This window comes from Ailuropoda melanoleuca, chromosome 3 (assembly GCF_002007445.2).
Source record: "Ailuropoda melanoleuca isolate Jingjing chromosome 3, ASM200744v2, whole genome shotgun sequence".
Taxonomy (NCBI): Eukaryota; Metazoa; Chordata; class Mammalia; order Carnivora; family Ursidae; genus Ailuropoda; species Ailuropoda melanoleuca.
In genome coordinates this window covers 26,147,178-26,159,773 of record NC_048220.1, presented here as the reverse complement: position 1 = coordinate 26,159,773, position 12,596 = coordinate 26,147,178, and the positions used below count along the sequence as shown (strand labels likewise).

At 44.3% G+C, this 12,596-nt stretch overlaps 1 protein-coding gene across 9 annotated transcripts in view; it reads left to right on the top strand.

Moving 5' to 3' along the window:
• KLHL3 (kelch like family member 3) overlaps positions 1 to 12,596 on the top strand; it is a 157,050-nt gene that overhangs the window by 102,820 nt on the left and 41,634 nt on the right. The gene's annotated exons all lie outside the window — the stretch shown is intronic.

Here is a 12,596-nt window from a genome sequence, read left to right as displayed (position 1 = left end):
AGCCAGAGCTGACCTTTGGGGCAACATCTGTTCTAATAGGGGTTGGAACTTTTACTCTTGAGAAAACTGAGGCCCAGAGAAGGGATAGGATCTGTTGAAGGTCTCATAGTGAGTGACCATGGCAAAACTAGAACCTCGGTCTCTTGACACCTAGTGCCCTATCTCACCGACCACACACCACTTCCTTGGTGCTGCAGGCTTGATTTCTGCCCACTGCTTTAGCTGACCCATGGAGGCTGATCTGTTCTGCCTCTAGGTCTTTCTTCTCACTGACTCTCCACTTGGATTATTCCCCCCTTCCAACATCACCTGGTTGAATTCCAAACCATTTCCCATTCCACTTATCCCAGGAAGAACTTCTTTACTCCAGGAGATGTAGCCTCCTATACTGAAAGTAACATACGCTTTGGTGTTGGCCAGTAGGGTCCAAATCTTCTCTCTAGTATTTACAAATTAGTTGGTGACCTTGGGTGAGCTAGTTTGCTTCTTCATCTGTTTCCTCATGTATAAAGTGAGAATAGTAATAAGAAGTACTCCAACGGGGTGGTGGTGGGGATTAAATGGGATAAGGAGTGTCAAATGCCTGGTGTCATACCTGGTACTTGGTAGGTGCTCATTTGGTGGTAGCTGAGTCTATTATTGACCATTCGTCTCAGATTTATTCCTTTCTCCTCTGTGTTCCAGGATAACACTCACCTTGTTTTGCTTTTTACTGCAATTCTGAGCCCATCTTACCTCGTCCCCTTGACTGTGAGTTCCCTGATGGTAGCAACCACATCTTACTCTTCTCTGCATCCTCAGAGATGCTCAATACATGTTTCTTGGCTTGTCTTAGTCCACTCATTGTGTCTAAGCTTGAGGCCCTTTTCTGAGGAAATATTTAAGGAAAGCCCTTAAAAGGGATCTTACCTTGGAGATGAGTGTCCAAAGCCACCTGTCCAGAGAATAGGGTGGAAGCACAAGCCCCCGCCTCTTGTCCTGCAAAAGTTTGATCAAGAAGGAAAGCAGTTGTGGATTGAAATCATGGGCTGCCCCAAGACTTCAGAGGGATTTTCGCAAGGTGACTGGTACAACTAGCTGGCCTGTCCCTTAGGCTCAGAGGCTTCCACTTCCATTAACTGATGTGAGATATCACCTGCAGGGTAAAGAATGCCTCTGGCCAGGCCAGGCCCCTTCCGGTCCCAGCCCCAGCAGCCAAGACTCCCTCACTTCTTGCCAAGCCTGTGTAATGTCTTCTCTGGCTCGTGCTACTAAATGGGCACAGTTTGAAGGAAGGAATTAGTTAATTGATTGACTGTGTGGTTGTTGGTGCACTTGGCCAGTTTGGGGCCTGCTTGAGCGTGTTCTGAGGTGTAGTCTGAGAAAATGTCAACAGCCATATAAGCAGCAGGATTGGGATCACCTTGGGGGTATTTGGGTTGAGAGGGGGGACCCTGCCACCTTTAACTCCTGTGGGCTTATCCTGCTCTGAGATCACAGTAAGCTTTCCTCAGGTGAGGGCTTATCTGTGCTTGCTCTGTCTGGTGGTGGAGGTGGCTTGTTAAGAGGGAGAGTCATTTTAGTGCCCTGGAAACCACTTGGGCTCTGAACTCAGGAAGACCTGTTTCCATGCTCCAATTGATGCTTACTGGCTCTGTGATTTTCAGAAGTCACTGGTCTCTTTGAATCTTGATTTTCCTATATATAAAGTGGGACTACTATGAGTATCTCCCTTATGGAGTTAGGGGGATCACAGATACTGGGTGTAAAAAATCAAAGATAGTGTTCAGCAGATGCTAATAAATGGCGGCTGTCATTGTAATTACCACAGTCCTCTGTTTTGAGGCACCATTGACAATGGTAATGGTATCAGGTTTGCCACTGATAAAGGTAAAATAAGCCATGGAGTTAATTGCATCTTTCCAGAAGCAAAGAAGCATGACATTAAATTTACATGCTTAGAACATTGTCTATAGTGGCTTTCGTTCATTCAAAAGCTTACATAGGAGTTGCTTGCTCTGTGTAATTAGAGTATAGAGTAGAGGTATTTTTTAAAAAAAGATTTTATTTATTTGTTTGAGAGAGAGAGTACAAGCGGGATGGGGGGGGAAGACAGAGGGAGAAGCAGACTCCCCACTGAGCAGGGAGCCCGATGCGGGACTAGATCCCAGGATCCTGGGATCATGACCTGAGCCGAAAGCAGATGCTTAACCAACTGAGCCACCCAGGCGCCCCAAGAGTAGAGGTATTTTTCACGTCAATGAAGTTGTATATTATATTTGGTTCTCAGAAATTATTTGTAACTTCAGAGTTATGTGATGCTTTTCATGAAGTAGATTACTGATGATCTTGATCCCTTTGGTAACTTTAAGATTGGCAGTATAGTTTTTTTTTTTTTTAAGTTTTTATTTTTAAGTGATCTCTGTACCCACGCTTGAACTCACAACCCTGAGGTCAAGAGTCACATGCTCTACCGCCTGAGCCAGCCAGGCGCCCCTAAGGTTGACAGTATAATTTTGAGGCTTATCAAAGAACAGTGGGGTTTGGCCTGTGCTTTCTGTTTCTAGTTTATTTCCCCTTAATTGATTACATATTGCTGGAAGTTAAATAGCTGGAAGCTTTTGACAATTACATGTTTGTTGTTTGAATGCTAGCTCTTGAGGCTTTGAAAATTCTGTAATGTGTTCCAGGAGATTTTGTGATTTCTACTTCCTTTAGTTACATTTCATAATAGGTAATCTCTTGCATAAATAATAGCCTTTTCTTTCACTATTGCATGGTAGTGAACTTAACGGAGTATATTTGAAGTAATATAAGGGATCTTAATTTAAGCTAAAATTCAACTGCATTTGATGTTAATATTTGCTGGGGCACATCTGCATGGCTCAGTCGGTTAAGCGTCCAATTCCTGATCTCTGCTTGGGTCTCGATCTCAGACCCCGTTCAAATCCCGCCTTAGGCTCCATACTGGGTTTGCAGCCTACATTAAAAACAAAACAAAACAAAACAAAAAATGAAGAAAAAAACCCTCCAAAAAAACATTTGCAGAAAACTGAACTGCACTGTTAGTCAAATAACCTGTATTGAGCTAAATCCATATTTGAACAGCAAATCAGCTATATTATGATTTACTTCTTTGCCTACAGCCCACAGATTTCTTTCCACATAAATTAAAAAATGCAGCCAGATTTCAGGTATTAAAATGTGAAAAAACTATGCATCTTAGAATAGTGGAAAAGTAGTATTTAATAACGAGGACTGTATGTGGCTGTGACTAGGCCCAGGCAGTTTGTATGTTGGGAGTCTGACAAAGTAGAGGTGCTGTGGTTGGAGTGGCTGAGTTCCAACCCTGCCTCCGCTGCTTTAGCAGGCTGAGTGACTTTGAGCAAGTTATTTGTCTCCCACCAGAATAGATGCATCCTATACAGTCACGGATTTTCTCCATCTTATGGTCACTGTCAGAGTGGAATTGGTATCAGGTTCACGGTAGACACATAAACAAAAACAATTGGTTAAATGAATGTGTAAGAGAACTTCTGCATCTCTCAGTCTTCTCATCTGTAAAAGGGGGGCAGTGATAGTAGAGTATCTAATAGAGTTGTTCTGAGGATGCAATCAGATGACACATGACAAGTTCTTAGCCCACAGGATACTGCTGCTATTATTACTGCCACTGTCCCACTCCTCCTCCTCCTGCTCACTGTTGACTGGGGGCATTTCTCAAGGGGGAGCTCTTCCCAGAGCTTGTGTTAGTCTGGGTGGTTGTGTGACCTGGGACTTGGTGCCTAGCAGGGACAGAGAGTGGAAGTAGCCTCTTGCTCCCCAACCTTCCCAGCCCCCTTGACCTCGTCTGGGCTTCTGCCAGGGCTCAGATACTGTTCTTCCTCCAACATCACTTGCTGTTACCCAAGTCTCTGTCCTCCACTAGCCTCCAGTTCCTTGAGGGCTGCGAGGGTGCCTTAGCCATCTTTGTGTCCCATGCAGTGCATGCCTGACACAGAGCCCCCGGCCAGCTCTGTGGAGCCGCTAAGCAGATATGCCCTGAGGAGTGAAGGGGCCAGGGCCAGACGCCGGCCCGAGCCAGCTGAGGTTATGGGAATAATTTTCACATTTTTCCAGAGAATAAGGACAAATGTGGGAACTAGAGGTCAGCAGAGGCGTGGATCCCTGCCATTTTCTCTCCTGTTTTTCCTTTATGTAGTTTTGGTTTTAAAATTCCTGTTATTTGAGGAAAGACAAAAAGACCTGGTAGGAGTTACAAAAATCACAAGTTCTTTGTGTGGGACCCCTCCCCGCTGCTGCCCCCCACCCTCTCCCCTACCCCAGGACAGAGCAAAGGCACACTGGAGTAAGCCCTTTACAGTCACCTGTTTCTTCCACAGGGAGGTGTCTGGGCTCACAGCTCAGCCTATGAGCAGATAGGCCATTTACTGTATTCGCCTTTGAGACCCAGAGTTCGTCCCTCACTGTGGACAGATTCTGGGACCCAGGGGTGGGCAGGGTAGACAGCCCTCCAGGGCAGACGCACTCTAAGGAGAAGGGTGATGATTCTCAAGTTCTAGTGCAGGTTTGCCACCGAATTGCTGGTTCTGAATCTGAATCTTCACTTTCTTAGCTGGTATATATGTCTCTACTTCTCAGGAATTCTCTGCCTTCCTATGAAACACCACTGATGTTTTCAGAGTGAGTACTGGGGTAATGGCCCACAATTTAGATACAGGTCAGGAAGACATTGGTTACGTCTCTTAAAAAATCTGGGTCACGTGTGTATTTTAATGAGAACTACCGCTTAGTTTATCTCTGCAAGATCACCTGTTTAATGTGCTGTTGTCTCCTAAACCTATAATCAGAAGCCAAATTCTGGTATCTTCTGAAAATGATCAGGCCCTTGTCTCCCAGGATTATTGGTGCTGCATGGCCTCCCGTCTAAGCTCCTATCCTCTCCAGCCAGTGGTGGGTTGAGGATGCCGGCCAGAGCCCCTTGACCAGTAGGTTAGACTTGAGTGCTTGCTGCCCAGGTATTATATCCAGTGATTTAGCAGGTGCATCCCGCTGCCTCGCCAGAGCTGTTGGAAGCCCCACCTTCCTGTGCGGTCAGTAGTTAGAGTTGCCAGCTTCTCAGCTTGCAAACAACCATCTGGCCTGGTCCCTGGTCACAGCATTACTCCTTTTACTGTTCTCCTTTGGAAAGTGCAATTCAGTAAGCACCTATGAGCCAAACACCACCAAAAATCGACCTTGACTGCCCAGTCTTCCCCAGGTGTGTTTCACTCATCGTTTTTTTTCAAAGGGGCATTTGTATTGAAGTAAGTTCACAGGGACGTGAACAAAGTGAAATACGCACCGAGCTAGCACACAGATCCAGTAATAGAACCCCGGAAGGCCTTTCCCGGCACTGCCTCCCACCCCGAGAAGCATAATTACCATTCTGACTTCTCATGGATCAATTTCGCCAGTTTTTGAACTTTGTGTAAATGTAATGCTGGTGTGTGTATGCTTTGCACGTGACTTCTTTGGCCCAGCACGCTGCTCAGCGCATCATTTCTACTTCTTGCACAAACTCCCAAGTCAGAGACTATTGTCCCCATTTTGCAGAGGAGGAAACCAAGGCATGTTGGCAGTAGGTAGCTTTATGATTTCAAGCTGACTTTGTCTGCCTGCCAGGCCCCTGCTATGAACACATGCCCACCCTGGTGGGGAGATGGAAGTGAGTGGCACTTAGGACATTTTTAGAACTTGCAGTGTGGGTACAAAACATGTATCCTTATGTGGCCGAGAGAAGTAGTTGCCTATAGTCAAAGTTCAAGGAAAGTGCCCTGGGGTGTTTTATTCTAAATTGTTAGGTGGGGAAGACCTCCCGAAGAGGGAATATTTGAGCTAAAATTTGGAGAATAAGAATGGGATTTTGGAAAGCCATTCAGGCCAAAGGGATTGTAGCAATACAGATGTGGAAGTTTGGGATACCTTATTCTACTTGGGGGAGTGGTAACCGATGTGATGAGAGTCCAGGGTCTTTGGTGGGGGTCGTGGGAGATGAGGCTGGAAATGGAATAGGTTAGGGGGTGAGGCCTTTCTTCTCTAGGTCAGTATTTACCCCACTGTGTGCTGTAAAACTGCAATGTTTGTGTGATGGTCTCAGGTCCGACACATTTAGGAGACAGTGGCCAAACCCAGGAACCAGGTTAAGAAACTGAAGGACTTATCAGAGCTTCTACATATTAATGAGCTTTATGAATCTCTGAAGGAGATTTGGGGGTGTGTATGATGTGTTCTCCGGGCTCATTCAGTCCCAGAACCTCCTTTACTACAGAATGTCTCCTGCCCCTAGTATTCTGAGGACTGCATTATGTGGAATAGTCTTGAGGCCGATTTTCTTTGGTTGTCACAAATATTCTATGATTTATTTTAACTGTTGATTTTCCTTTTTTGCAGTTTTTTTCATTAGTACTATATAATTTTTGATTATGAGACCATCTCCAGAGGATGTTTTGTCCATTGGAGTTTGGGTTGCCCTGGCCTGTGGAAGTGACCTTCAAGGGCAGGTTTACTGATTTAGAAACTGTTTCTGTATTCCTTTTTGTCTGGAGTATCCCCTGTATTATCTGGATAAGGTCACTTCAGACCCCATATCTATACATGGTGTGAGCCTAGGGTTCTGATTTCTTGAAGATACACGGTTTTTAACTTCCCAGCCCCCAGGAGATGGTGAGCTCCCTTCCCCCTTCCCAGAGCAGATGGATAGAGTTCATTTAGTCCAAGTACATGGGACCACAGGTGGGCAACACTGTCCACGGAGAGCCTGTGGCATTCTGCCTGATAAGACACCACTTTGGAACCATTCAAGTCCATATCTGAATTGTATGGGCCTGTGACCCATTTTGGCCTCAGCTTCCATTCAGCTGCCAGACTTATATTCCTTTTTTAAAACACTCAGGCACTTCCCTCTTTCTTTAGACTATGGCTCAAAGCTTTATTTGTTGGTAATAGTCACTTTTATGTGTTTGGAGCTGTAGGGGAAGATTCCTTCCAACTCACCTCCATCCACCATCTTGACTGCAAGGCATTCTCCATCCCTGTGTCACGCTTCATTCATTTGTAGGATTGGTGCCATGAAATGGTCTTTCAGCTTGCAGGCATGCCTCTCAAAGCACTGTACTCCAGTCCTCCTTCTTTGCAGAATCAGTCTGCATGTCTTTATCGTGGCTATAGGCAGTAGTGGAAAGCTGAACAATTTCCAGGCAAGGCAATATCCCTGTTGTAGTTTTGTCATCATTTTTGTTGTTTAGATGAGGTCACATACTTGGCACTATGCTATCATAGGAGGAGAACCATACACCCAATCATTCCTCCTCTGACTAACTTATTCATTCTCTCAGTAAATATTTATTGAGTGCTTTCTATGTGGCAGATAGTGTGTTATTCACATGAGAGACATTGGTGAACAGATCAGTATAAGATCCCTGCCTTTGTGGAAATTAAAATCATATGAGACAGATAGATTTTATTAAAAAATGTACAGAAATAAATGTATAGCTACAAACTACAAAATGTGCTATGGACGAAGTGCAGATTGAAAGCCAGGGGTTCTCATTGCTGCCCCATTACCAATTAGCTGGGTAATGTTTGGACAGACCGCTTCCCCACTGTCTGCCTCGATTTTCTCTTAGATGAGTGACTCTTGCTGTTCCTGGGGCCCTTGTGGGTCTGAGATGGACCAAAGACAAGAAGGAGCTGTTAAGTGCCCTATAAAACCTTAAGATGATGGGACTGTCAGAAAGATGAGTGCAGCTGAGTAGGTTTTCTAGAGTCTGAGGAGCCTTCAGACCAGGAAATCTCCCAGCCAGTGTTAATGCTGGTAAATGTTTAACAATGGGCTCTGCAAAAAAATTCTGAAAGCCCTGTTTGTTTGCTGATACCTTTGCTAATTTCCACGGTGTAAATATTTCCACCAAGGCTGATTTCCAACTACCAGTGTAGTGTCCCTAACACCAAGATGGGAAGAAACATGGATGATGAGCTCCAGCTCCAGCATACCACTGCTCCGGACGGTCCCTGGTGTGGTGTGGAACAGCGAGGTGGGGGTCTGGTTCACAGAAGTCCTGCTAAGCTTCAGTTGAAGAAACAGCAGAAATCTGACAGAATCATTCCCGTGTCTAGTAGTGCTGTCTTTTTTTTTTTCTTTCAATTTTTAAAAAGTAAGCAGGGAGCCCGATTAGGACTCGATCCCAGGACGCTGGGATCTTGACCTGAGCTGAAGGCAAGCACATAACCAATGAGCGACCCAGGCGCCCTAGTAGTGCTGTCTTCTTGATTGAAAATCATGGCTGTGAATTCAGCAAATGCTGTTGGCTCAATCCCTGGGAAACAAAAGAGTATCCGGGGAGGGGGATGTCCTAAGAGCACATGGCGGGTATACTTACGATTATGGGTTTAGGAATGTAGTTCCCCAACTCAGTGTTCTGTGCAGGTTTTCTAACTAATTGTGCTGCTGAGATGCAGTGTTGCACAATGTTAGAACTTTGGAGTTAGAGGTGAGTTCACATCCCAGATCCACTACTTCTTGGCAGTGTGACCTTGGACACTAACCTCTCTGAGGCTGTTTCCTCATCTGTAAAATGTGAACGCTGATACCTACTTCACAGGATTTTGGGTGGATTAAAGGAGATCATGCTTGTAAAATGCACAGCACTGTGTCTCTTGTTATTAAAATCAACCTTTCTCAAATCTTGAGTAACAAATTAAGTCCATGGGGAGAAACCTAGTTTTTCCCCCCGATTTTGTCAAAATTGGCTGCTTTTCCTCCATGCTATGCTTTGCTGTGAATCACCCTCAACTGGACCTTTTCCCTTGCCAACTCACCACCCTGCCTATTTTTAACTTAAGTCCCCCTTCTTGATTTCCAGAACACATTTTGAAAGCAGGTGTCAGTGCCCCAGTGCTCGGCACTCTCCTCGCTGGGTGCAGGTACAGTGTGGCGTGGCTGCCTGCCACACTGGAGGGGTAGTGGGGGTACGGGGTCAGCTTCATCTGGTGTTCTGGCCAAGGCTTGTGCTTACATTGGAAGTGTGGGGAGCCAGAAACTATGAAATTCGATTTTCTCCATCCTTTCTCTGCCTAGCAACCTCGTAGCACTCAAGAGATTGGTTTTGGAATATGAAGCAGTGAGGAAATGATGCTCTTTCTTTGTTGAAAAGTAAAACGCTAAGCCTGCCTCGTGGCAGCTGATTTCATCGTGGGATCCATAAAAAGTGTTTTCATCTGAGTAGACATCACCCTGTCCTGTGATCAGAGCCCCAGGGTTTCTGCTTAGATTTCATAGACCCGGAGTTGATAACCTGTTCCTCTAAAGCACCAGATAGTAAATATTTTAGGCTTTGTGGCCATAGAGTCTCTGTTCGTCTCTGCTGCTAGAATGTGAAAGCAGCCACAGACAGTATGTAAACGAGTGAGTGTGGCTGTGTTCCAGTAAAATTTTATTTATGAAAACAGGTGGCAGGATGAATGTGGCCTGTGGGCTGTAGTCGGCAGCCGCTGCTGTAGGCCTGTGACAGGCAGCTGAGAGCAGTGGGTAAGAGCATGAGTGCTGGCGTTGGGTCTGGGTGGACCCCAGCCCTGCTGCTGTGTGGCTCTGGGTTTGGGCGAGTCACTTACTGCGGGTTCAGAGGATCTGCTCCCTGGGTTCTCATGGGAGTCCAGGCCGCCAGCGTCCACGAAAAGTGTGGCACAGGGCTTGGCACATGGTAAATACTGGCCCCTGCTGCTGTTACCTGTTGCCCCCTGGCGTTGGCCAGTCCCTTAACAGGAGGCGGTCTTGGGAGCAGTTTTAGGCACATTAAAGGCTAGAGCTAGTTGAGAGTTTATTGGCTTGTTTATTTTCTAAGCATGGAGCCTCGATGAAAAAAACGTGTGGCCTTCTCTAGCTGCCGAGAAGGTCACTGTCGCTGCCGAGCGCTGTGGCTTTCACAGCTGAGTAGGTAAATAGTGCAACTGAGCGGAACCAGTCAGACAAGTCAAGCCAAAAATAAAGATAAGGTTAAATATCGACTTTATTAGACTCAGCTTGCTTTTTAGCTTTTATAAAGTAGACGAAGCTGGTTGATGGGGAAGGGCATGATCAGGAAGTCTCACCTCCTCAAGGACTTGTGGTTCATTCTTCAGCAGAGATGTGTCCCCAGACCGCCTGCTCTGTGCCCGGCATTGTGCTTAGGCGGCTTGTAAGAGCCCCCAGTCTAGTAAAGCGGGCAGAAGAAAGTTGCATAACCACATTGCAAGGCCGAACAGGACTGTGGCTGCCCACCACCTAATCCAGCACGGTCAGACTTCTCCAGCTTCTTTTGGTTCCTGCCGAGTCCAGTCCCAGACAGTTTCCACTGCCTCCGTACATGCTTCTTCTGAACTCATGTGTCCATTCATTTATTAAAAGAATATTCGAGTCTGTATTATTTGCCATTAAATAAAACAAGGTCCTTGTTCTTATGGATCTGAAAGGCTGGTTGAAGCAACACACTGTGATTCACTGTTATGAGGGTGAGGGATAAAGCTCTATATGAGTGAATAATTTAAAAACAATAAACTGGACAGGGAGGATTTCCATGGTATGTGTATGTTTATATTTGTGCACAGAGAGGTTATTTTTTACAGAACTGAGAGCAAACTGTCCAGAGATAGTGCTCTTTTCTTTCTATTCCATTCCATTCTTTTCTCTTCCCTTTCTGATTGATTCTTTGCCTATTTTGAGTATACCCAGCCTGACTTAAGTTTATATTCAGGAAATAGGGCTGGAGCATCATTAACATATCAATACATACAAAACTATTATTAGGGTTAGAAAAATTAGAGATTTTTTTCCACCCCTGGGAGTTAGTTTTCATTCCAGCTTTATGCCACATAAATTTTGTTGTCATATTTTCCTTTTCTCTTACAATTTCTTTTCCCTCTGCTTTTCACTTTGAAAAATTTCCAATGTATATTAAAGTTTGAAAGCATGCACATTCATATACTCTTAACCTAGATTCACCAGTTAACATTTTGCTTCATTTGCCTTATTTCTGTCTCCACGTATTTCAGCTTTTCTTTGCTGAACCATTTGACAATAAATTGGAGACATGGTAACATTTCATCCCTAGTGTTTGAGTATGCACCTCCTAAGAACAAAGAAATTATCTTTTTTGAGCCATAAAGCCATTATCATACTAAAGAAATTTAGCATTAGTACAATGATATTAGCCAATACATAGTCAGCATTCAAATTTCCTAACAGTCTCAAAACAGTCCTGTATGGCTGTTTCTCTTAAATCCATGATCCAGTCAAGCATCATGCATTGCATTTAGTTCTCATGTCTCTAAATCCTCTTAATCTAGAACTATCTCTCTGCTTTTTTTTTTTTTTTTGTCTTTCATAATATTAACGGTTTTGAAGAATTCAGGCCAGCTGTCTTGTCGAACTGCAGAATGTTCCAAACGTGGAGTTGTCTGTTTCCTTACTGTAAGATTCAGGTTTAACATTTTAGGAAGAAACTACTTTAGGGGACGCTGTGTCCTTCCCATTAAGTCACAATCAGGAAGATGTTTGTCCTCTTATTGGTGGTGCTAATTTAGGTCATTGTTCAAGGTGGTATCTGTCAAGATTTCCCCATTTGAGGCTGCCGCCGCCCCTGCCGCCATGTAATTAGTAAGTCGTCTACGAGGTGATACTTGGAAAACTATATCCTGTTCCCCAACAATTTTTCATGCAGTGATTTGAGCATCCACTGATGAATTTTGCTGAATCAGTTATTACATTGGTGGTTGCAAAATATTTGTTTCTGTCATTCCTTTTACCTTTTATAGCTGGCATTTCTCTGTGAAGAAGAGCCTTTCCCACATTTTTGAAAGTATCCTTATGGATTCGTGGATTCTTTTTTGTTCATTGTGTTATGATCCATTACTGTGTTTTCTTTCATTCTGAGAATGTTTAATTAATTAATTAATTAATTAATTTAAGTAGGCTCCATGTCCAGTGTGGGGCCTGAACTCACGACCCTGAGATCAAGAGTCTCATGCTCTACCAACTGAGCCAGCCAGGCGCCCCTCTGAGAATGTTTTATACTGAGTTATAACTTAGGCACCGTGAAATGTACAGATACTACATGTACAGCCTAATTAGTTTTCACAAATGCATATGTACTTGTAACTCCCACCTTGTCAAGATACAGAACATAGCCATTCCCCCCAGAACTTTCCTTTGTCACCTTGCCAGTCATTCCCCCATCCCGCTTCCCCAAGAAGCCCTAATCTGATTTCTTCGTTATTCTCTTTGATGTTTTGTCCCAGGTGTTGGCAACGAAAGCCCCGTTTGTTGGCTCTGTGTCCGTTTGACGTGTCCATCTTAGTCTTCGAGCACTTTCTTCGTTTCTGGCACAAGAAGTTGTTTTGTTTTATTCTTTTTACCAGCTGAAAATGTCCCATAGTATGTATAGTAGTTAAATAATTTTTCCATTAGTGAGATTTAGGTTGTTTCCCTTTTTATTTTGTTAGAAAAATGCCCTAGCAAACATCCTGGAAAAACATATTCTTTTGTGAGCACCACCTTTGTATTTTTGTAGGCTAGATCCTAAAAGTGGTATTTCTAGGTCGAA